General features: G+C 34.7%; 1 long non-coding RNA gene across 4 annotated transcripts in view; it reads right to left on the bottom strand.

Annotated features, from left to right (window-relative positions):
- Positions 1 to 27,155, bottom strand: part of LOC129058943 (uncharacterized) — a 110,625-nt gene that overhangs the window by 28,103 nt on the left and 55,367 nt on the right. The window contains exon 4 of one of the 4 annotated variants that reach the window (XR_008524430.1): positions 24,032 to 24,298. The exons of the other annotated variants lie outside the window; for them this stretch is intronic. This is a non-coding gene — a long non-coding RNA (uncharacterized LOC129058943). Of the gene's footprint in view, positions 1 to 24,031; positions 24,299 to 27,155 lie in introns of those variants that run through there. 4 annotated transcript variants of the gene reach the window in all.

Raw genomic sequence — 27,155 nt, 5'->3', positions numbered from 1 at the left:
GGAGCTGGTACCATTCCTTCTGAAACTATTCCAATCAATAGAAAAAGAGGGAATCCTCCCTAACTCATTTTATGAGGCCAGCATCATCCTGATACCAAAGCCTGGCAGAGACACAACAAAAAAAGAGAATTTTAGACCAATATCCTTGATGAACATTGATGCAAAAATCCTCAATAAAATACTGGCAAACAGAATCCAGCAGCACATCAAAAAGCTTATCCACCATGATCAAGTGGGCTTCATCCCTGGGATGCAAGGCTGGTTCAATATACGCAAATCAATAAATGTAATCCAGCATATAAACAGAACCAAAGACAAAAACCACATGATTATCTCAATAGATGCAGAAAAGGCCTTTGACAAAATTCAACAACCCTTCATGCTAAAAACTCTCAATAAATTAGGAATTGATGGGACGTATCTCAAAATAATAAGAGCTATTTATGACAAACCCACAGCCAATATCATACTGAATGGGCAAAAACTGAAAGCATTCCCTTTGAAAACTGGCACAAGACAGGGATGCCCTCTCTCGCCACTTCTATTCAACATAGTGTTGGAAGTTCTGGCCAGGGCAATTAGGCAGGAGAAGGAAATCAAGGGTATTCAATTAGGAAAAGAGGAAGTCAAATTGTCCCTGTTTGCAGATGACATGATAGTATATCTAGAAAACCCCATTGTCTCAGCCCAAAATCTCCTTAAGCTGATAAGCAACTTCAGCAAAGTCTCAGGATACAAAATCAATGTGCAAAAATCACAAGCATTCTTATACATCAATAACAGACAAACAGAGAGCCAAATCATGAGTGAACTCCCATTCACAATTGCTTCAAAGAGAATAAAATACCTAGGAATCCAACTTACAAGGGATGTGAAAGACCTCTTCAAGGAGAACTACAAACCACTGCTCAAGGAAATAAAAGAGGATACAAACAAATGGAAGAACATTCCATGCTCATGGGTAGGAAGAATCAATATCATGAAAATGGCCATCCTTCCCAAGGTAATTTACAGATTCAATGCCATCCCCATCAAGCTACCAATGACTTTCTTCACAGAATTGGAACAAACTACTTTAAAGTTCATATGGAACCAAAAAAGAGCCCGCATCGCCAAGTCAATCCTAAGCCAAAAGAACAAAGCTGGAGGCATCACGCTACCTGACTTCAAACTATACTACAAGGCTACAGTAACCAAAACAGCATGGTACTGGTACCAAAACAGAGATATAGATCAATGGAACAGAACAGAGCCGTCAGAAATAATGCCACATATCTACAACCATCTGATCTTTGACAAACCTGAGAAAAACAAGAAATGGGGAAAGGATTCCCTATTTAATAAATGGTGCTGGGAAAACTGGCTAGCCATATGTAGAAAGCTGAAACTGGATCCCTTCCTTACACCTTATACAAAAATCAATTCAAGATGGATTAAAGACTTAAATGTTAGACCTAAAACCATAAAAACCCTAGAAGAAAACCTAGGCAATACCATTCAGGACATAGGCATGGGCAAGGACTTCATGTCTAAAACACCAAAAGCAATGGCAACAAAAGCCAAAATTGACAAATGGGATCTAATTAAACTAAAGAGCTTCTGCACAGCAAAGGAAACTACCATCAGAGTGAACAGGCAACCTACAAAATGGGAGAAAATTTTCGCAACCTACTCATCTGACAAAGGGCTAATATCCAGAATCTACAATGAACTCCAACAAATTTACAAGAAAAAAACAAACAACCCCATCAAAAAGTGGGCGAAGGACATGAACAGACACTTCTCAAAAGAAGACATTTATGCAGCCAAAAGACACATGAAAAAATGCTCACCATCACTGGCCATCAGAGAAATGCAAATCAAAACCACAATGAGATACCATCTCACACCAGTTAGAATGGCGATCATTAAAAAGTCAGGAAACAACAGGTGCTGGAGAGGATGTGGAGAAATAGGAACACTTTTACACTGTTGGTGGGACTGTAAACTAGTTCAACCCTTGTGGAAGTCAGTGTGGCGATTCCTCAGGGATCTAGAACTAGAAATTCCATTCGACCCAGCCATCCCATTACTGGGTATATACCCAAAGGACTATAAATCATGCTGCTATAAAGACACATGCACACGTATGTTTATTGCCGCATTATTCACAATAGCAAAGACTTGGAACCAACCCAAATGTCCAACAATGATAGACTGGATTAAGAAAATGTGGCACATCTACACCATGGAATACTATGCAGCCATAAGAAATGATGAGTTCATGTCCTTTGTAGGGACATGGATGAAACTGGAAATCATCATTCTCAGTAAACTATCGCAAGAACAAAAAACCAAACACCGCATATTCTCACTCATAGGTGGGAATTGAACAATGAGAACACATGGACACAGGAAGGGGAACATCACACTTCAGGGACTGTTGTGGTTTGGGGGGAGGGGGGAGGGATAACATTGGGAGATATACCTAATGCTAGATGACGAGTTGGTGGGTGCAGTGCACCAGCATGGCACATGTATACATATGTAACTTACTGCACATTGGGCACATGTACCATAAAACCTAAAGTATAATAATAATAATAATAATAAAAAAAAAAAAAAAAAAAAAAAAAAAAAAAAAAGAAATGAATGAAAAACTCACTATAACAATTCAAGAACCAGAAAATTCCTCCTAGGACATCCCAAATTAATTAAAATTAATAGAAATCTTAAAAATAATTGACTCCCTCTTTAAATTATGGTATTAGAAAATATGTAATATCATTAGTAAAGGGCAGTTTCACTCATCACTCCTTTATGCCCTTCCAGATTTTGTCCCACCATTTTGCTGTCAAGAGTATACGAGTTATCAGAGTATCAGGGTGTATCAGTTAATCAGAGGTATTTTCATGAGCAGAAATCTCTTTGAAGATTGTGCTACCAGCTCCTTTTAGTGGTAATTTATAAATTGTAACTAAAAGGCTAGAATTCAGTTCAATTCGACGAATCTTTAACTCCCTCATGTCATGAACAATTGCTAACGCAAACATTTAAAAACTTACAGCATAATGAGAGTGGAAAAATATATTTTCAATTATTACATATTTACAAAGCATTCTATAAAAATCTATAAGCAACAATTATAAATTCCTAGATATACACATTATTCTAGTGAATACCAATATTTATCAATGAGGTACAATAGAACTTACCCCTATCTTTTTACTCTTACTGACAATATATAGCTTTACAATAGCCAAAAGTGTAATACCTATTTCTGAAGTTGTGCTTTTCCAAGTTGATTACATCTTGCTAATAATGTACATTTTACATGACTATGAATGGCTCCCTTCCCACTTGCTGTATATTCCCTTTTTGTTCTTTGTCATTTTTTTTTTTTTTTTGAGATGGAGCCTCACTCTGTTGCCCAGGCTGGAGTGTAGTGGCGTGATCTCGGCTCACTGCAACCTCCATCTCCAGGGTTCAAGCAATTCTCCTACCTCAGCCTCCCAAGTACCTGGGATTACAGATGACCACCACCATGCCCAGCTAATTTTTGCATTTTTAGTAGAGATGGGGTTTCACCACGTTGGCCAGGCTAATCTCGAACTCCTGACCTCAAGTGATCTGCCTGCCTCAGCCTCCCAAAGTGCTGGAATTATAGGCGTGACCCACTGCACCCTGGTCCTTTGTCATGTTTTAATGTTTTAATAGATTTGGCTTTTAGAGTTTTATTCTTTGATTTGATCTTTCTTCCTTGATATCTCTTCTACAGTTTCTCAAGGGTTTTGTTGTTTTTTAAATTATTGTTGTTTTATAAATGTTAGGAATTTACACATTTTCCAAAATTTTTAACATGTCATTTTCATTAACATTTAGAATTTTCAAAGAAGCTCCAGATGCATCATTAAAAATAATCGCTCTCTACCATGATGCACAGGATTAAGAAAATGTAGCACATATGCACCATGGAATACTATGCAGCCATAAAAAAGAATGAGTTCATGTCCTTTGTAGGGACATGGATGAAGCTGGAAACCATCATTCTCAGCAAACTATCACAAGGACAAAAAACCAAACACCGCATGTTCTCACTCATAGGTGGGAATTGAACAATGAGAACACATGGACACAGGAAGGGGAACATCACACACCGGTGACTGTTGTGAGGTGGGGGGAGCGAGGAGGGATAGCATTAGGAGATATACCTAATGCTAAATGACGAGTTGATGGGTGCAGCACACCAACATGGCACATGTATACATATGTAACAAACCTGCACTTTGTGCACATGTACCCTAAAACTTAAAGCATAATAATAAATAATAATAATAATAATAATAATAATTGCTCTCTTCTTGTCAACTCTCATTGTCACCATTGTCATCAATAGGTTGTTTTTCACAACATTTCCTGCACACCTGCATGCTTTGTTAGTTGGAGCACTTACAGCTGTATGTGGTACAGAACATACTTAGAAACATGCACAACATTTTATAGACGTCAAACAAATGTGTGGGAGGTTGCAATGCGGGGTTTATAAAAATTTCAAATTTTGGAGAAATTGGAGTATAATAAAATTAGAGCAAACAAACCAGTGTTATTTGAATTTCTATAGTGTTTAATTATAGCAAATAATAAATAGCATTGCCTATATTCCAGGTACCATTTAGGTGTTTTACCTGTATTAACACATTTAATTCTTAAAACAAGTATACAGGGAAAACGTAATTATTACCTCTGTTTTAGAGATAAGGAAAATGAGGCCCAGCACTATACAATGATTTGACTAACTTTTCATAAGTAAGCATCAGAGTTGTGCCTTGGTTCCAGCCAGTGAGGCTCCAGATCCTGAGCTCTCCAAAAACGAAGTTATACTGCCTTTCAGAAGATGCATGCAGGAAAACTGGAGGCTTTTGAATTCTACGTTAAACAGTAAGAAACTGTAACAACGTGAGTAAACATTTCTAAACAGAAATATCACTTCATTATATATTTGGGAAAAATAACACTTTCGTGCAAGATTTTGATGAAAATATATAACAGTGGGTTTAGAGAATTCAAAATAGTATTTAAACTGCTGAAGACAGAAGGAGCAGTATAAGTCAATTGCTTTAGTCTAAGAAAATAGAATGCTGTCATAGCCTGGAAGGATATCTAAGAGAATGACTTTAAAGTTGTGTGTGTGTGTGTGTGTGTGTGTGTGTGTTTGCGCCCGTGTGTGCGTGGGTACGTGGGTGTACGCTTTTGAAACAATATTTTCTCCAAGATATATAGAGATAAGTCTGGTGTTTTTTAGTTTTCTGTTTTTTCTGTTTTCCCAAAAGAGGTCATATGCAAAACACATTTAAATAGTTAATTAGAAATTATAATAAAGTAGATATAAGTATACATACATGCAAATTTAAGTAAAAGAGGAGACATTTTTTCTCTTTAAATAACATGCTATACATGCTAGAGGGGATGAGAATTGAAGGTCACAAGATAGATTTATTTAAGGTGGTTTCTTAAACGAGGAAATACTTCAAACAAAGTTCCAGAGTTCAACAGCTCTAAAAATTGCCTTTAGACAGGCAAAGTGTTTCTGAAGTAGTTTGTCCTTTTGGATTTGAACAGCCTGGTTTCTGCAATGAATTGTTATGTCAGCACTTCATCTACCCCAAAGGAAAAGCATGATAAATCTGCATTGTGTTTGAAGAAAGAGCATTACCAATCCCTAGTATTAGCTTTCAAACCAGCTATTTCTAGTAACAGGTCAGATTTACCCACTAGCTATTCTGGCATTTATGCATAGATTCACACTTTGTGCTGAATAAGCTGGATTTTTTTAATGCACCCATAACGTTAGTACTTATTAAAACATATATTTTTAACATTTAACAGATTAAATTAATATGTATTTACTTTGCAATTCTTTTCTGATTAGGATATACAATTAATTCCAAACAGCATCAGAATATAAAGTGTTTTGATGATGTGAAACCTGTATTTTTCATCAGGAACAATTATCAGGTAATACTTTTGTGTTTATTTTATACTGTATTATCATTATTGAAATTATTTATTAATTTAAACTCTTCTTTGCATATGCTGATCTGTTTCCTTTCATGCTTATTTTAATTTCAAGAACAAATCAAGTCACAGAATTTCTCCCCTAGGATTTCATTTTTAATGCTTTGAAATAGAAACCAGACTGTCAGCTGAACCTTCACAAGGTCTTAAGGAGGATAGAATCAAGGGCACCAAAATCTTTAATTTAGAACATGACTCGATTAATTTTCTGCCATAACTTGATTATTCTATTGAAGAGTACGATTTCTATCCAACTCATATGAGTTTTGACTATTAAAACAAAATAGAGCTCAAAACAATTGTTAGGAAGAGTAAGCAATCCTTGGCTTCTTAGAAGTAATTGGGAAACTGAAGAAAAATGAGTGCTTTTGCAAATTATGTATTCTTTCCTTCTTTACGCCTTTGATTTTTCTCCTGTAAGATCTTTGATGGGGTGTTATATCGCTGGTCCACAAATAGCTCAGTTATTTAGGGGGAGATGGAGGAATGGAAGGAATAAACTATAATATAACATTTGCCTATTTGCCTTCCTCTAGAAAAAATAAAAAAAAATCAGAAGATGCTAACACTAAAACAAGTATTAAAATTACCAACTTTATCTTCCTACCCTTCATCACTGTTTCCTCACTTACACTGTACTGTAAATACCTTTCTACCTGCTATAATATTGAGATTATGGGCTATTATAATCATCAATAGTCATCAAACATGTTGAGTATCTGCAGGTTTAGGGCCTTGTGGCCGACATTGGTTAAACAAGTGCTGTAAAGCATGAACCCTTTCTCAAGAAAAGATAGTGTTTTAGGAGAAACACACCTAAAACTATGCAAAGTATCATAGGATAAGAATCAAATGGGTGATATGCACCTTGAAGTTAAATTACTTCTATTTGCAAAGTACATGATCTCATGTTTTATAAAACCTGAAGTTTCCCTAAACAACCTCTTGGAAATGACAAAGAAATTCGGGATATTTCTCAGGACACAAAATCAACAGGAAAAAAAATGTTAGTGTTTCTACACACCACCAACAAAATAGCTGTAAAAGAAATCAAGAAATCGATCCCATTTACCATAGTTATGTAAAAGTAATGAAATACTTAGAAATAAATTTAACCAAAGAAGTGACAGACCTCTACAAAAAAAAACTATAAAACACTGATAAAAACATTGGAGACACAAAAAATTAAAAGTTATCCCAAGCTCATGAATTAGAAAAAATAATATTGTTTAAATATCTATATTACTTAAAGCAATCTCAGATTAAGTGTAATCCCTATCAAAATACCAATGGCATTTTTCACAGAAATAGCAAAGAAAACTTAAATTCTTATGAAACCAAAAAAAAATTTCCAAATAGCTAAGGCAATGCTACACAAAATGAACAAAGCTGAAAGCATCATGCTACCTGATTCCAAATTGTGTAGAAAGATATATTAACCAAAACAGCTTGATATTGGCGTAAAATAGACACACAGACCAACAGAACAGAATGGAAAATTCAAAAATAAATCCATGCACTTAAAGTCAACTTATTTTTGACGAAGGTGTAAAGAATATACATTGGGGAAATGACAACCACTTCAATAAATGGTGCTGGGAAAACCGAATAACCCTATGCAGAAGAATGAAACTAGACCCGTATTTCTTACCATTTATAAAATCAAACAAAATAGATTAAAGACTTACAGATAAGACCTGAAACTATAAAACTACTAGAAGGAAACACAGAGTAAGTACTTCAGGACATTGGTCTGGCCAAAGATTCTACTGATGAAACCTCAAAAGCACAGGCAGCGAAAGGAAAAATAGACAAATGGTGTTACCTCAAACATAAAAGCTTCTGCACAGAAAAGAAAGCAATCAACCAAGTGAAGAGACAACTGTTGAATGGGAGAAAATGTTTGCAAACTATCCATCTGATAAGGGATTAATATCCAGAATGAAAAAAGAAATCAATTAAATACCAAAAACTCCCAAATAAGCACATTGAAAAAAAATGGGCAAAATACATGAATGGACATTTCTCCATAGAAGACATATAATTGGCCAAGAAATATATGAAAAATGTTCAACATCACTAATCATGGAAATACAACTCGAAACCACAATGAGGTATCATCTCAACCAGTTAGATAACTATTATCAAAAGGACAAAAGTAACAGATGCTAGTGAGGATAAAAAGATAAAGGGAATTCTTATATACTGTTGTTGGGAATGTAAAGTAGTATACACATTATGGAAAACAGTATGCAGGTTCCTCAAAAAATAAAAATAAAAATACCATATTATCCAACAATCCACTACTGAATTCTTTACCACAGAAAAAAAATCAGTATACTGAAGAGATGTATGCATTTCCATGTTTATTGCAGACTATTTACAATAGCCAAGATATGAAATTAACGTAAGTGTCCATAAACAGATAAATAAGTAAATAAAACATAGTGTATATTCACAATGTAATATTATTCAGCCATAAAACAGAATAAAATCCTTTTATTTATGAAAACATGGATGAAACTGGAGCTCATTTTCTTAAGTGAAATAAGCCAGTTACAAAAAAGCATATCGCGTATTCTCACCCATACGTGTGTATTAGTCTGTTCTCACTTGCTATAAAGAATTACCTGAGACTGGGTAATTTATGAAGAAAAGAGGTTTAATTGGTTCACAATTCCACAGGCGGTACAGAAAGCATGGCTTGGGAGGCCCCAGAAAACTTACAATCATGGCAGAAGGTGTAGGGGAAGCAGGGACATCTACAAATGGCAGAACAGGAGAGAGAGAGCAAAGAGGATGGTGCCACATAGTTTTAAATAACTGGGTCTTGTGAGAACTCTGTCATGAAATAGCACTAGGAGGATGGTGATAAACCCTTAGAAACCACCCCCATGATCCCATCCCCTTCCATCAGGCCTCACTTACAACACTGGGGATTACAATTCAACATGAGATTTGGGTAGAGACACAGAGATAAACCGTATCAATGTGGAATTGAAAAAGTTGAGCTATAGAATAAGAGAGTAGAATTGTGGTTATTAGATGATGGAAATGGTAGGAGGGAGAGGGTGATAGGGAGCAGTTAGTCAACAGATAAAAAACTACAACTAGATAGAAACATTAACTCCTGGTTTTCTATAGGATTGTAGGGCGACTATAGTTAACAATAATTCATTGTATATTTTTTAATTGCTGAAAGAGAGGATTATGAATGTTTCCAACACAAATAAATAATAAATGGGGTAATGTGTAAGTTAGTTGTCCTGATTTGATCATTAAACATTCTATACATGTTCTGAAATATCAAAGTTTACCCCCTACATATGTATAATTATCATGTATTACTAAAAAATAAAACAAACAAATGGGTCGTATTTCAAGCTACTAAATTTTGGAGTGTGTGTGTGTGTGTGTGTGTGTGTGTTTCAAAAGCTAACCAATAAAGACTTAATAGAAAACAAATCAAGTTAGGCAGTGTGTTCATCTCCAAGCAGGTGAGCAATCACTCATTACTTATGTTTGGGGTTTATGGTAAATCCATGAATTGAGGGCCTTTCGTTGATTACTACCTACTCTGGTTGCCTCAAGGTTTGCTCAATTCATCTGAACTACTGTAAACAGATAACTTTTTTCAATGTGTTAGAACTCTCAAAAGATTATGTAAACTGAACTAACCATGAGATAAATTGAAGTGAAAAGAAATGTTTGTTGCAGCACTATTCAAAATAGCCAAGATACAAAATTAACCTAACAAATAAACTCCTAACACTTTTCTGTAGGTGGGAAAAATGGAGCTAGCCCGCAGTGCGATGATAAGTCAGTGCGCCCTAGTATGTATTGTATACACATGTACAATGTTGAAATTATCAGAAAATGTGGGAGATTCAATACTGTCTCATTCTGGCTTCAAAATATGCTTTACCATCTGCCTGTACATGTTTTAGTTATTTTCTATGGGGAAACTCAATAGAAGTACTTAAAAGTATTCATTGCTTAAAATTGAAAAATAATTTAGAGTAACTCAATGCAAGTATGCTGCTTAATTACAAACATGAGAGGTGTAACATTTTGGTAAAGCACTGGTTCCATTAAGACATTGTTATAAAGCAGGGTTTTAAGTCCATATTTTGCTATGGCTATAACTTAACAATTTAGCAGCAAAATTAATGTGTTGTTGTTTCCCTTTGATTATTACAGCACATTTTATTCAAAGTGGCTTGCTATTCCTTTCTGTTTCTGTCAAAAAGACCTGGTATATACTGACAGGAAAATGGAATATTGTATGGGCCAAATTTCTGACATTCACTTTGCTCAGACATTAATTTAGTACAAAGAATAATAATCTACTGTTCACAAAGAAGAAAAAAAATCCCAGAACATTTGAAGCCAAATCTTTTCACTTAAAGGTTATAGTGACTGAACATAATTTTCTCAGGAGGGAACTTTGTTGTTTGAAATGTTTAAGACAAGAATCATCAGAAGGAAGAGTTAGCTGAATCTTGCCTATTGCAGGTCTTGGGATAGTTCAGCACACTGGATACGAGGAAATTTCATCTGTTTGAAATCAGAATTAATTTTTGACACAAGCTGTCCAAAAAAAAGGAAAGGAACCAAACTACTCCTGAGGAATATAAAATTGCTAAACAAGTTTAATGGGAAATTAGAAATTATACCTGCATTTAATTAAATCTGGGCCAGAGGTGACGAGTTCAGGTCTTTGAAACAAATTTAGAAATAATAAACCTACATAGCACTCTACCATCGGAGATTATGAAAGGGGTTTTAGAAGATGAATTACAAAGACAAAGGAAAAAAGAGAGGTTGAATATTTTTACAGAGTAAATTTTAAGTCCAATCCATTAAAATGTCTTTATTTAACTTAAAACTAGAGGTCAAACATGACTAGGGGCATTTTTAATTAATAACAAGTATGGTAGCAAAGAGCTGGTATAAATTACTGAGGAAAACTAAAAGAAGGAGGCTAGTCTACCTGCACTGAAATATATATTGTGTGTCTTTTAAAAGTTAACAAATACTTGCACATTATCAAAGAGAGCAAAAGGAATAACTGTGACTTTATAAATAAATATTTATCATCAAAAGCTTACAAATACATACATTTATAGATATAATGTTTATATGTATGTGTGTGGGTATATATTTATAACACATACACACATATATGAAATTTTGTTACATAGAACTGGTCTGCATTTTCTCTGATACCACATCAAATATACTTATGTTAAAAAAAGAAGTCTGCTATTTAGATATCTTTCATATAATTGAGGTTTTGAAAGAATCCAAATTAGTTTAATTTTAGAAGAAAGAATAAAGATCTCTTTATTGCAAATATTATTTTACATCCATCAAACTATGGAGAGGAGAATAGCTTAAAACATATGATGTGGGGTTAGGCTTCTCAGAGTCAAATCTTCACGCTGTCTTCCAATTTAGCCGTGCTTTTTAATCTCGCTTAACCTTGAGTCAAATGATTGAACTTATCTTAGATGTTAGTTGCAAGCATTACATGTAATGATATGTAAACATTTTAACATAGTGCCGGGTTAAAAGTTTTTGAAGAAAGCCAATATATGAAGATAAAGAGTATTTATTTTTTATTCCAATAAAAAAATAGTGCATGATCCAAAAAGTCTCCTATCAATAGGAGAACTGTATTAGCATCTATTTATTTTAGAATAGTGGAAAAAAATTCACAGTGCATTTTTTACTTCTTTTATAGCGCATCTGACTTTTCAAATTCTCAATAGTACTGGCATTTACAAAAGACTTACATGGTTTGAAAATGAAATCCTATATTTACGATGCTGACTACCAAATATTTATTGAGTAACTAATATGTGTCACTTCCTAAGCACATTTTAGTGGGAGAAGATGTACAGTAAACAATTAGATGAGTATTAGACAGTCAAGTGTAGACACTGAGAAAGCTGTTAAAAACAAAAATCATAGATCAGGGAAAGTTTAAGGCTGGAGATAGCATTTAGCAACATATAATACTAGATAGTTGGAAAGTATGTTTTAAAATGGTTCTTGACATTCAATACCTCATTTTTTACCTTGTTTTTCACCTAAAGTTTTGAATTCTTTAAGATTTAATACATACATTCTCTTCTCTTAGGAGTTTTCCATGGCCCAAGCCAGTTTAAATTAAGCTATCCTCTTCTATATATTACATGCACCTCTCTCTATCATTATAATGCTTGATACTCTGTATTGCTATTATCTTTTTATTTGGCATCTTCACTCTAGTAGATTGAGAGCTCTGTTGTAAAAAATAATTAATAAAATAAAAAAAAATTTAAGGTTGTATTCTTCTTTGTAGGCCCAGAGCTTGAAAAAGGTGCTTGACAAACATGTGGTACTCAATTTAAGACTGAATATAATAATGTTATACAAACAAGAAAAATCATGTGATTTTATTAAAGAGCTTTTTATGGATAGAAAAAAATATGTAGAACTGGTGGAAGGGGGCTGGATTTCATATGTACAAAGGTATGGAGTTTGAAATCTCTCCTGAAAAATGTGAAACTCTTGAATTTTGACTAGGTGATTTTCACATTACAAAATAATTATTTCACTTTTACAGCTTGATGGAAGGTAGATTGGAGTGAATACAATAGTGGTAATTAACTTTGTGAAATGGCTGAGGGTCTCTAAGGAATATGGATGTTGTTGCACTGAGAATAAAGTCCTACATCTCAGCATCTAAAGTGGATCTGGGGATAAAATGAGAAGTAGTAGAGGTGTTTAATTTGAGAAAGTGTAAAAAACAAGAGCTGTTTGCCAAGGACTATTAAACAGTTTTTAGAAAATCATTTAAACAATATGCAAAAAAAAGAAAAAGAAGTAAAAATACTATAAGAAAAGAGAAGCTAGAGATAGAAGACAATCAGAAGAACAGAAGAAAGTGGTCGTGTAAGGGAAAAGAGAGTTTCAAGGAGGATGGTTTGAATTATTACTAAAATTGACAGAAAAATCAAAGGGATAAAAACCCAAAATTATCTAATGAATTTGGTAATATGTTCATCCTTGAATTTCTTAGAAGGAAGATTTCAGTAGTGATGAACTGAGAGGTGAATGGGAAGATAGAGAAATAAAAGAGAAATAAAACAGAATTTTAATGTGGAACACTAGCACAAAGCTTAAAGGTCAAGGAAATGAAAGATGTGATGTTAGTTAAGGTCAAAGGGCTTAATAAAGGTTTGTTTCTGTTTGCTTGTTCAATGATTGGTGAAATATGAGCATGTTTACTTTCCAAAGGGAAAGATCTTTCAGAATCATTTACTACGTTTTAGATGCTCTCTCTGTTACAGTTAATGATAAGCATAAAAACGTTCATGATCACACTCTACCTGCCCTTTAGGTTTCTTCTGGGACATTGCTATCTCATTTGTACCACTACTGTAGATTGAGGAAATATTAAAATTTGATGCTCCTAAAATAATTGTCTTTGTGTCTCTGGGTATCTGGAATGATAGTTGTTTGGATTAATGGGGCATCAGCTTTATAGTTAATTCTATGTATTCCCTTCATTACTCCTTAGATAAAGTCTGCCCTTTTTTTTTACTCTAAGGTTGTTATTAATAAAAAAAACTTACTGAAACTTAGGGAAAACAAGTTTTATTTGAAATGTTTTAACAGAATCTAATCCATAAGATAGGTCTAAATAAACTATTTAGAGGAGTGTAATCAGTCACAGGCTAATTCATCAATTGTAACCAAGGGCTATCTCAGAGCAATCATCTGTCTAGCTATCAATGTTCAATGCCTGCAGCTACTTTTTAGCACTTCTGATATAGTAGCTTAAACAAACCCTTTTTCACAAATATTTATGAACATTAAGGTGGTATGAGAGTTTAAAATATTAATATCCTTTGACTATTTTCTAGCTAAAATGCAAAGCAAATATTAATGTAATATCCTAAATAATTACTATGAAAAAACAGCGGCCATTCTAATAACAAGAAAATAGATAATCTTGTATTTTATACTTCATACAACACAACCATTTTGTCTGATCAATAGAATCAAATCTGCATTGTGTGTGTCTATGTGTATGTCTCTATGGGTATAATAATAAATTGTGATTTATAATTTTCACTAGTTTCTAAGAGATTATTATGGGGAACTAGGGGGCTTTTTGCTACATGCAGTGATAATTATGAATATGCACGTCTTTAAGGAGATTTTGGAGCAGAGTAGAATTGCTCTGTATGATTAGTTCTGGAAACAACTGAGTTTACAGTGGGAGAATCTAAGAGAAGAAATATAGTTAATGAAACACTGGACACCGAATTGAGGAGAGATCAGAAAACAGAGGAAACCTAAATCTGCAATGTAGTCAAGAAAATGTGTGTCAGCAATGTTGCCTGGCAAAGTGGGGATTGAAAGGCTGAGCACTTCAAAATGTGAAGAGGTTGAGGTCCATTTATTGATGATACCATAATAGATGTAGAATGTAAAGAAAAGGGAACATCAGGTATACAAACAATTTTCATATAGTTTTATTCAAATTATACTTTTCAAGAAAAGAAAATCACAAGTCAGAGAATATAGATATGTTTCATTTTTAATTTATTAAAAGGGCTTGTTTCTGGCTCTGTTAATGAGAATAATCTAAGATTAACACGAGAGCCACGGCAAACTTGAAGTTGTCAAGGTCTCAGTTTCCTCCTTGACTTTAGTAATGTCTCAGAGCATTTGAAATAAATGTCAAGAATGCTTACATAAATCACAAGACCCTAGTGATCTGGCCCTGTCTTCTTATAGAGTTTTATTTTAAATTGATATTCCTCCTTTCCTTATATTGTTTTCTGGAAACAAATACAGGTATTCTATTATTCCTATAACTTTTAATATATTTCAGCAATATGAATAATGTACCTGTCCCCACAATTGCTGTCCTATGTCTCATTGATTTTGTGATGAATATTCACATTGCTATTCCACTAGACTCTATGGCCCAGAATGGCTATTTTTCATGCTTTGATATCTCACTAACAAACAAAATGCCTATAAATATGATTAGTAATTAATAAATATTTGTAGATTAAATGAATAAAGGATTACATTAAATATATAAAAATAAATTATTTGGTAGAGAATTCAACTTCGCTTGAATTTTGTACAAAAGGACAGTCTAAATACAGTCATCCCCCTTTACATGTGGTTTTGCTTTCTCGAGGATTAGTTACCTGAAAATATTTGAATATGGTACAGTAAAATATTTTGAGAGAGAGAGAACATTCACATAACTTTTATTAAAGTAAATTGTTACAATTATTGTATTCATTATTAGTTGCTGTTAATCTCTTACCATGCCTGATTAATTAATTAAACTTTATCATAGGTCTGTATATATAGGAAAAAACAGGGCACGTATAGGTTTTGGTAGTCTCCATGGTTTTAGGCATCCTCTGGAGGTCTTAAAATAAACAATTTTGTCATTAATAACAAAAATAGTATTCCACATCAATTGAGAACAAACTCTATGTCAGACACTGTGAACATTTATTTCCTCTACAATGCTATAAAGTAAGTTATATTTATGTCCTCATATCCAAGTTACATATGAGACATTAGACAGACATAAGATAGGCAAAGTGCATAAGATCACATGACTAGCACATGGTAGAAGACACCTACAATCATTGGTAGTCTATCTCTGAATCTTTTATTCTTATATATATATATATATTTTATATACTTTAAGTTCTAGGGTACATGTGCACAACGTTCAGGTTAACTGCTTTTCTAGGCTGTCCCTCGTGGTTTTTCCTAGGAACTCAAAATGTATAGTAAGTAATGATATTTGTATTTACCGTAGAAAATTGTGACAATACCATTCATTAGTTCATCCAACAAAAATGTTTATTTACTGCTTGTTAAATGTACACATCATGATATACACTGGGATATAATGCAAACAAAAATACAAGAATACTGCCCATTGAAATTGAGTGCTCGGGATCAGAGCCATTGTAGGATAAAGATCAACATTGTTGGCTCAGAGAAAGCCAGCCAAGTCCACCATTTAGTTCCAAGACGTTGGGCTAGTAACTTAACTTTTTCCTTCCTCAGTTTTCTCATCTGTTAAAATTACCACTTGATGAGTGATGTGGTTTGCCTGTGTCCTCACCCAAATCTCATCTTGAATTGCAGTTCCCATAATCTCCAGGTGTCATAGGAGAGACCTGGTGAGAGGTAATTTAATCATGGGGGTGGTTACCCCCATGCCATTTACGTGATAGTGACTTCTCACAAGATCTGATGGTTTTATAAGGGGCTTTCCCCCCTTTTGCTCAGCACTTCTCCTTGCTGCCACCATGTGAAGAAGGACATGTTTGCCTCACCTTCTGCCATAACTGTAGATTTCTTGAGGCCTCTCCAGTCCTGTAGACTATGAGTCAATTAAAACTATTTCCTTTATAAATTACTCAGTTTTGGATATTTCTTCACAGCAGTGTTAGAACAGACTAATACAATGGCATTATGTGAGTTAAAAATCCTTAGTACAGAGAATTTTATATAGTAAAAACTGACTCCACCTTGGTGTCAGGGTCCAATACTAAAAACTAATCATGTTAAACAATTTAAGTGCTCTAGAAAAAAAAAGGATCAAAGTAGTCTTATGCACACATTGATCAAATAACCTATTCTAGTCTTAGAATAAGGGTGGTAGGGAATGACCTCCAGTAGGTAAGAAATTAGTCCAGGAATGCCAACTTATACCTGCTGTGGGACAAAACGTGATAGTTTGACTATGACCGTAAAAAATAGAACAAGACTTTATATCAGACAAGAATAAATTCTCTCGGAATCCTTGAACAATGGATGACCCTAGACCAACCCATTTCAGAAAGGTATTCAATCAAGACTTGACCTCTTCCTTGAGCCTACACAAGGATGAAACTTTGAGGTTAAGACCAAAATGAAAAGATAGATAAATGCAAGTAACAAACTATTCTGAAACTCTCTAGATACAGTTATATCAATTTATTTTCCTGTCTCTTTGCTTTTATATTGTGTCTTTTTGTTGTCTCTTATTTTTGGTTTATGTAATGGATTTTCAATAGTTTTGAAACCAAAAATAAGAAAGAACAAAAAGACATAATATAAAAGCAAAATGAGTAAGCAAAGCTAAAGTGAGGACAAATAGTTTTCATTTTTTATATTTGTATATCTTTCTCATCATCCAAAGAAATTAAGATTTGTTGATTTGTGATCTGTCCTGAGAAAAGTATTTTTTGAGTTCTGTTGATATTAGTAAATACATCAATGTTTATACTTATGACTTCATAAAGATATTAATTTCATGATTATATTAAGAAGATAATTAGAAGCTAGTTATATAAATACACAATGTATGCTAAAATTGTATAAAAAACAATTCACTCATAACCTAGTTATTTCAAGATTGTTGGAAGAATTGTCAAATTTACACACAGGAGTTGCAATATATTTCCAAGATTTCATTTTTCTCCATGACTTTATAAATTGTTAGCAGACATAGGGTCAAGTTATAAACTCAATTTTTAAACTCACAAATATTCAAAATATTTACAAAAATGTTTAAATATTTACAAAAATATAGCTGGATAGTATGAATAAGACCTAGTATTTGGCAGTACAACAGGGTGACTATAGTCTACAATACTATATTGTAAATTATAAAATAAAAATAATTCAGTCAGTATTTTAATATAAATAAACCAACATATAAATAAAATAACAATATATCTCCTCTTGTTACTGAAACACTGTATATATTTATTTTTAAAACATGCTTAAAAAGTGACAAGTTATAGCCAATTAATTATTTACTTATTCTAATATTTCCAATATTCTATTGATTTATAGAAGTTGCTGATGTTAACCCTTGGTGTGACTCAGCTATCCTTATGCCATGGTATGATACCAAACCTTCATATAATAAGAATCCATATTAAACCCTTCAAAGACTTCCTCATGAATTGACAATAATTAGTGACATTGTATTTGACCGATGCCTCAGGGCATAGACTTCACTGCTTCTCATCATAGCCTTTCCAGGTTTTCTCTCCTCTCTCACCACTGGTTTTTCCTTCACTGTCAGTCAGCATTTTATAATCTGAACATAAGTCACATGCCTGAATTGAGGGTGAAGTGCACTGAGACCAAACGGACGAAATCAGAAAGGAGAACTGGAGTGAGGTGTGTGGGGATATATGGAGCTAGTTGCCTGACCCAGGAACTTGACTCTCTTTACAGCCTCACTCCATCAAGAGACTGTGATATGGCAGCAACGCCTTGTACACACCAATGCGTAAATAGGAGGCTACACACAGGGAGGCTGCTACAGACCGAGGCTTACTTAACAATTAGGAGTAAAATAAAGGGGGAAAAGAAGAGGTTGATACCAAAGAAAGTTTAAATGGTGATTACTATGGTTATAAAAAATAGGGCAAGACTTTATATCAGACAAAAATAAATTATCTGGGAGTCCTTGAACAATGGATGACCCTAGAACAACCCATTTCAGAAAGGTATTCAATCAAGACTTGACCTCTTCCTTGAGCTTACTCTGGGATGAAACTTTGAGGATAGGACACAAATGAAAAGATAGATAAATGCAAGTAAGAAACCAATGTAGTAACAGCCATGAACCAGGGATCCTATTGAAATTAATTGTTACAGGGCACACGAGGGAGTGAGCCAAAGGAAAGACTTGTTGCCCTTGCAGAGAGTTGGGAAAGGGGATGTCACAGTGTCACACCATCAAGACATGTTGAGGTGTAGTTCTGATAACTGGGATTAAATGGGTGGTCTTTTTCTTCTCCAACCTTATCACAAGGAGCCAAATTGGTCATTTCCCTCCATCATCCTGGTTGCCCATGGCAAATACTACGAAGGGATAATTTTCAAATAAGTAAATATTCCACAGACTCATCTGAAGACTGAATAGATACACACTCCACACTACTTTCTGATGTCCTGGGCTTCCACTAACCTCCTAGTGAGGGCTGAATCCATACAAGGCTAGGCATTTCTTTGCATATGTGTTTGTGTGTGTATGTGTGAGGGGAGGGGGAGACTGGGATATGCAGCAAGTCTTTCTCAGCTTCCAGAGTCAGCCTTCCTCTCCCATCCAAGAATTTTTACTCCTAGAGGCAACTCTTCACATCAGAATCAATTGAAATATCTGCAGCCGTAACTCCCCACCCCCAACACACGTACACTTCAAAATCTGTGCAATAATTTCCAAATTATAATTGCAGAGCCTGTTCTGGTTTCTAGATAAATCACATTTGTTAGAAAGCATTTTATTAAATAATTTTTACCATTTACTTTATTACTATTATACTATTTATCAATCATTATGCAAGTACTATAGTTCAGTCTTTTAATACTCACTTGTACCTGTGACTGTTAAGTATCATGTAGGCCTCATATTAACTACATTCTCTTTGTCCTGCATTTGGGGATCCTTATTTTTGTTTCCATCTTAGATGAATACTACCTTGGAGTTAAAAGTTATCCCCCTTATTTGCTCCATTATTGTTATACGCTTTTATAATTTAAAATGTTGCTATTGAAGATGTTTGGTATTCCCTGCCTGGCACTTGCTTTGTCAGCAGAGTACACATTTGACCTAAGTGCCATAATTTTGTCCTTGTTAAATCCCAAATAATTGAGAACACGTGTGTTTAAGAGGTGACGCGAGTTAACTTTATTATCCAGAATCGTTTTGTTTAGTTTAATTGGTTTTGAAGACCCTTGTCTAGGAGGGAACATTAAATTATTTTATCTAATTGCTGTTATAGAGATTCAGTTTCCTTTTGACAGGTTTTTCATAGCTCCTCTATATGAAGGTTTTTTTTAATAATTGTTATCTACATCATTGTTTATTATTGAAAGATAAACGACTAGAACTCTGTTCTGGAATTGGTAAAAGTTAAAATACTAACCATGGTTTATAATTGTGTTATAAGATGTGAGAAAGAAATTAAAAGGCATTGAATTTTAAAATATTAATTCTAATTTAATAGTTGACATGAATTTGATTACTGATAATAATTAAGCACATACATTTATTAATTATATATAAATGGACCAAATAGGATTATATATTTGCATAAAAGATAGATAGGTTTTAAATATAAGGCTTAGAAGTTGCTCCTGAATAGACTCTTTGAAATTTTTGAGCAGTTGTGACCATAGGAAAACATAAAAGCAAAACCAAACAAACAAAATCATGTGTGCATGTCTATGTTTTAAAATGCTTTAACTCTGTAAACATAAGTCGTTTCTGGGATTGCAAATAGAAAACATATTCATCCTGTAAAAAATGCTTTTTATATTTCCCTTAACTATGTTAACCAGTGGAAGACATGAAGATGGGAATTAATCTATGAACAGACCTTAAAGGGCCTTTCCAATTATACAAATTTTGATTTTATCCTGCGGGAAATATGGGGTCATTAATGGCTTTTAACTCTCACGTTATTCATGTCTCTGTCACATTTTACTTCCTCACAAAGGCCTTCCCTGACCACCTGATTTAAAATGAAAGACCTTATGATTCTGTATCATTTTGTCTGTATTTTTCTTATCAACACTGGTATTACCTACTGTTGTTTTATTTATCTATATTTTTCTGTATTCACTTAATGTCTACATTTTCCAATTTTAATTAAAATATGAGCAACACAAACTTTTTTTTTTGGAGACAGAGTCTCTTTCTGTCATCCAGGCTGGAGTGCAGTGGCCCGATCTCTGCTCTTTTCACTGCAACCTCCGCCTCCCAGGCTCAAGCGATTCTCTTGCTTCAGCCTCCTAGTAGCTGGGATTACAGGTGTCCGCCACCACACCCGGCTGATTTTCGTACTCTTTGTAGATACAGGGTTTCACCATGTTGGCCAAACTGATCTTGAACTCCTGACCTCAGGTGATCCATCCGCCTCAGCCTCCCAAAGTGCCAGGATTACAGGCGTGAGCCACCATGCCCGGCCAAAAACTTTTTCTTATTTTTGTTGTTATTGTCATTCACTTGTGTATATCCAGAACCTACAATAGTACTTGGAAAATAAGTAACTTTTGAAATAATGAATGAAAGCTAGTATACTTAATGTGTGAATTGCATATAATCAGTAACAGTTCATCTATAGAACACATGAACAACTTCACCTAACCAGAAAGTAGGTAAAATATAAAAGTAAGGATGCAATAGTCACAAAGCAGCCTAAAATAGAAAAGGCAAAGATGTGTTCAATAGCGTAAATGCTACAGGAATATTGGAATGGATCTCTTCATTTCTCATAAAATTAATTTACTATTCATTACATGTTAATATAATTTATTTGGCAATCTGATTCCCAGACCTATATCAAATTAGAAAAGCGGAATATTAGAGAAACAGAAAGGTGTTAGTTACCCTTTGCAGCCAGAGCAATCATTTTAAGATTCAAATATTATCAAATTACATTACTCCTTATACTGTGTTGTATAGGGTCCCCAGAAACTTTTTGCTTTCCTCGACCTGTGAATGTAACTTTATTTGGAAATAAAACATTTGCGGATGTAATCAAGTTAACATGAGGGCAAGTTGGATTAGGGTGTATTACAAATTCAATCACTGGTATTGTTACAAGGAGAGGAAAATTTAGAGACATGAACATACACAGAGAGAAGAGGGCCAAATGAATACAGAGGCAGAAACTGGAGTGGTACAGCTATAAGCCAACGAAGAACAAGGATTGCAAGCTATCACCAGAAGCTAGGAGGATGCAAAAAATGGCTGAGCATAGTGGCTCATGCCTGTAATTCCAACATTTTGGGAGACTTAGGTGGGAGGATCACTTGAGGCCAGGAGTTTGACAGTAGCCTGTGCAACAAAGCCAAACTTCTTTCTACAGAAAATTAAAAAAAAAAAAAAAAAAGGCCAAATTTGGTAGCATGTACCTGTAGTCCTAGCTACTTAGGAGGCTGAGGCAGGAGGATGGCTGGATCCCAGGAATTCAAGGTTGCAGTTTGCCATGATTGCATCACTACACTACAGCCTAGGCAATAGAGTGAGACCTTGTCTGAGAGAGAGAGAGAAAGAGAGAGAGAGAGGAAGGAAAGAAGGAAGGAAGGAAGCAAGGAAGGAAGGGAGGGAGGGAGGAAGGGAGGGGAAGGAAGGGGAGGAAAGAAGGAAGGAAAGAAAGAAAGAAAGAAAGAAAGAAACAAAGAAAGAGAAAGAAAGAAAGAAAGAAAGAAAGAAAGAAAGAAAGAAAGAAAGAGAAAGAAAGAAAGAAAGAGAAAGGAAGAAAGAAAGAAAGAAAGAAAGAGGGAGGGAGGGGAGGGAGGGGAAGGAAGGGGAAGAAAGAAAGAAAAAAAGAAAGAAAGAAAGAAGAAAGAAAGAAAGAAAGAAAGAAAGAAAGAAAGAAAGAAAGAAAGAAAAGAAAAGAAAGCAAGAGAAAGGAAGGAAGGAAGGAGAGAGAAAGAAAAAGAGAAAGAAAGAAAGAGAAAGAAAGAAAGGGAGAAAAGGAAGGAAGGAAGGAAAGAAGGAAACTAAAGTATCCTTTCCTAGAGTCTTCTGAGGATTTATAGGTATATAGCTCTGCCAACACCTTAACTGCAGATATCTAGCCTCCAGAACTGTAAGAAACAAATGTATGTTATTGTAAGCCAGCCAGTTTGTAGAAATATGTTACAGCAGCCCTAGACAACTAATATACCTCCTTTTTTGGAATGCTTCAGAACCTTACAATTGTATTTGCCACAGTATTGAATAGTGTAACATGTATTTAATATGTGTTCAATAAATGTTGCTAAACATAGAATAATAATAATAATGTCACAGAAGTAAATTAATTTCCTGGATATATTCAGATGTGTTTCAGATTATAGGAGAGAACCAGGGGTCTTAGAAAGAAGAGATTCAAATTGCCATTAATGTTTTTATGGTATATCAGTTAGGATGTTCTTGATTGTAGTTACAGAATAACAAACTAAGGTGGGCTTAAATAATGAAAACCATGTTTATTTCTAAACATTTCCCAGGGTATAGTATTTCCAGTGTTGTGGTTTTAGTGGCTCATTGCTATAAGAGACCCCCTCAGCTTATGTAAAATTTCATTGGCTTTTACCCTCATGGTTGCAAAACTGACATGGTAGTTCCAAGAATCTTGTCTTCCTCCAACAAGTCCAGAGGGTGGACTCCAGGCTTGTGTATTTCTAAGCTTCTGTGTACATGCGTGTTTTTTAATTTGAGGAAAAATAGTTCATAATCCATTCAGAACAATTTATCACTTTTATTTGGTCAGCATTTTATCACATGGCTGTGTCTAAATCAATTACCGACAATGAGAATGAGATTACCAGGTTCAGTTCATACCCATCAAAATTCACTCCCTGGGACCAGGTAGTTCAACCTCTCCTGAAGGATAATTTCACCTATATGGTAGGAAATAAACTGGATTTTTGTTGGCAAGAAAGACTTTGAGTAGGACTGCTAAGTAGTGCTATGGTTTAAATGTGTTCCTCCAAAAGTTCATGTGTTAGAAATTTAATTGCCATTTTAACAGTGTACTAAGAAGTAGAACCATTAAGAGGTGGTTAGTGTTGTTATGATTAATGTTGTTATCCTAGAAATTGATTAGTTCTCCAGTTGGCTCCTGATAAAAGGATACCTTTGACCCCTTTGTACTCTCTGTTTCACATGCTCCTTCACCATGTGATGTCTTCTGCCATGGCATGAACTTCAGCAGATGCAGAGCCATGCTCTTGGAGTTCCCAGTCTCCAGAACCATAAAACAAATAAACATGTATTCTTTATAAATTACCCATTCTGTGGTAGTCTGTCATCACAACAGAAAATGAAGACAAAGAGCAAACAATGGTGCCTGTCTAGCACAGAGTTTAAATATGGAAGCCAGAAAGACTGTGGTAAGATATGAGTGTCTTGATAATGTGACTTTCAATATTCTCTCAGTTTCTTCACATTTCTTTATTATATTAATCAAACTCCTCCTAAAAAATTAGGCAACATTTCCCCAAGGCTCAGTAAAGATGGAATCTCATCTGTGCCTGCCCCACTTGCACTGCAGCTATGAGGGATACATTAATCACTACAATAAAACATTTTAGAGCATCCTGTTCTAAGAGGTACAGGAACAGATCCTGGGCTGTTCAGGTCAGTTTCTTTATTATCTCAAGATGTTGCATTCTCAGCACATTCTATAATTGTTTTTGAGAACTGCAAATAAAAAAAAAAGGGAAAAGAACTGAGTCAGTTCAAAGCTACCCAGAAAACTGTTCTATACTTAGCACTCCAAAAAGGGTAATGGAGACACTGAAATTAACTTATGTGGCTAAATCTGACATGAATATGACACTAAAACCAGGATAACACAGAGAGGGCTTGAAGCATTGGCAAAGTGATACTATCAATAAATAGGGCATAGATCGTTTGGTTGGGAACCAGCTGGGAAAAATAGAGGCCTCATAAATGCCAGTGTGAAGGTATGACTATGTCCAATGGGAAAATAAAGTACATCTCCATGGAGATACTGATCAAGCTCAAATGTCTTTCCACAAAGCCATACTAACACATACAGTTTCCAGCCCTTAAATAGAATTTAGATGTAGGAGCTGGAAAGTGGACAGATGAAGTAATAAGTGATGAAAAAAATAGAGTATAAATGTGACTTAAAATCTCAGAACTGGCTATCATTTCCTAATATCTTCTAGATCATTTCCACTATCCTACAACATGACAGATCAAGATAGGGGTGAGGTTGATATCTGGTTGAAAAAATAAAGGCACCTACATCTATTGTAAACTTCAGAAAGTAGCTTGAAAATATTATAACTCATTTAGATAAAAATAAATAAAACAAATAAAAGCAAATATCCATAGTGCAAGAAGAAAGCAGAGAAACTGGAAGCACAGAAAAATTAGCAACAATTACAATAACACTAGGAGGTTCAATCATTTCAGCACAAAATTAGAGAAATGTGGATTGACTATGGACTCTATCTAGTAACGAAACATCCTCACCTGTATGAGAAGGTGTTTTCAAAGTCCCAGGGCCCTTTCCCTTCATTCCTTCTATAAAAAGTCCTGGCCTCAGGAATATTTTTGCCTTATTATTTCATCATTAGGAAAAAAATTTCAAAGACTTAAAACTTGACTAAAGATATTACTGGATGTCTTTTCAGTGACACCCTCTGAGGTGCACACTCTGAGGATTATATCGTTTTACAGGTTTGTGTACTTATGATTGTCTACTGATTATTTACAACCTTTAGGTATAGAAGTTGTGGAAAACATATAGTCATATAAATACAAATGCAATTAAATCTTATTGAAGGAAATAAAACTGAATTTTGCCCTTTAGAAAATATGCATTTAAATATTACATTTAAATGCCCATTTGTTATTAACTGGTTTTGCATCTATTAGCAAATTCATCTCATTCTCCTTACATATGTATAAGTGTGTTCTTTGCAACCCCGTTGAATCAGTTTTAGTATCTTACTTGTTCCCTCATTGAGTTAACTTAAATCCTTGACGTTTATTTACGTTATACTTTTATGAGTGTTATTATTTTTAAAAACATAGTTTATCCATCCCATGTAAACATCAGCTGGAAAATCTCTTTAAGTAGTTTACTGATTTAAAATCTCTGATGATGCATCTGCAGCTAAAGGTCTAGTGAGGAATTATACTTAAGCCATGTGCTAGGCAAAATACCTTTCTTTTCTGTTTTTGAATTTGCAAACTTCTTAGATATATTTACTTAGGGAACAAGCAGCATCTACATACCTGCCTGCCTTGAGTTTACTCAGTAATTGTTTATTTTCAACTCCAGATTTTTGAACCTATAGATACTCAAAAATGTCCTTTAATTTTTTACTTGGCTCTTAATGCAGAAGAGAGTTCAGAACAGCTGATCTAATTCTGCCAACATAGGCCTAAAAATCTAAGGCTTGAATCACACTAATATAAGGTTGCTAGATAAAATACAGGAGGCCCAATTAAATTTGAAATTCCAATAAATACTGAACACTTGTTTTAGTATGAGTGTGTCCCATGTAATATTTGGGACGTACTTTTACTAAAATAATATTTAATTTTACCTAAAATTTTAATTTAAATGACATATTCTATTCTTATTTGCTAAATCTGGCAACGCTACATAGATAGAAATACTTGCTGAATTAAGCTGCCTTGCCGTTCAAAATTGAGCAGTTAAAAGTCTAGAGAGAGAAGACCTCTTTAATTTATAACTGAATTATTGCCTAAGCTCATCTATTATTTAAGAAACACTGGCCAGGCAAGGTGGCTCACGCCTGTACTTCCAGCACTTTGGGATGCTGAGGCGGGTGGATCACTAGGTCGGGAGTTCAAGACCAGCCTGGCCAACATAGTGAAACCTCGTCTCTACTAAAAATACAAAAATTAACCGGGCATGGTAGTGTGCACCTGTAGTCCCAGCTACTTGGGACGCTGAGGCAGGAGAATTGCTTGAACTCGGGGGGCAGAGGTTGCAGTGAGCCAAGATCGCACCACTGCATTCCAGCCTGGGTGACTCTGTCTCAAAAAAAAGGAAGAAAGAAACACTGTGGTTGTATATTGAACTACAGTACCCTACACTGTGAAGGCTGAGATAGCTGAAGTGCTTCCAGCCATGCTCTCTGTATTAAATATATGCCCAGCAGTCCCTGATTACTAAGGACTCTGCAACCTGTAACTGACACACTCTTTTGGCCTTCATTTTTGCTTCTTGCTTTTGATATCCACAAAAAAGAAGCATCTTTACCTTTTCTAAGCCTGGCAACACCTGTAAGTTGCCTGAGGTCTTCATCTTTGCTTGAAGCCCAACCTATTCCTCTACAGCATTGGCTGGAAACCTTGTCTGCACATTGGAATCACCTGGTAAATTTTAGAAACTTTCTGATGCTTTTTCCCTACCCTGAAAAGTTCTTATGTGGACAGTCTGGGATACCTTCAGGTAACCCTAATGCACAGCTAAAATTGAGAATTTCCAGGTGATGCTGATGTCACTTGTCTAAAGAACCTCTACTCTGTAGAAACAGCCACTCGACTG

This window comes from Pongo abelii, chromosome 3 (genome assembly GCF_028885655.2).
Source record: "Pongo abelii isolate AG06213 chromosome 3, NHGRI_mPonAbe1-v2.0_pri, whole genome shotgun sequence".
Classification (NCBI taxonomy): domain Eukaryota; kingdom Metazoa; phylum Chordata; class Mammalia; order Primates; family Hominidae; genus Pongo; species Pongo abelii.
The sequence above is the reverse complement of the archived record's forward strand: the minus strand, read 5'-3'. Positions and strand labels throughout refer to the sequence as shown.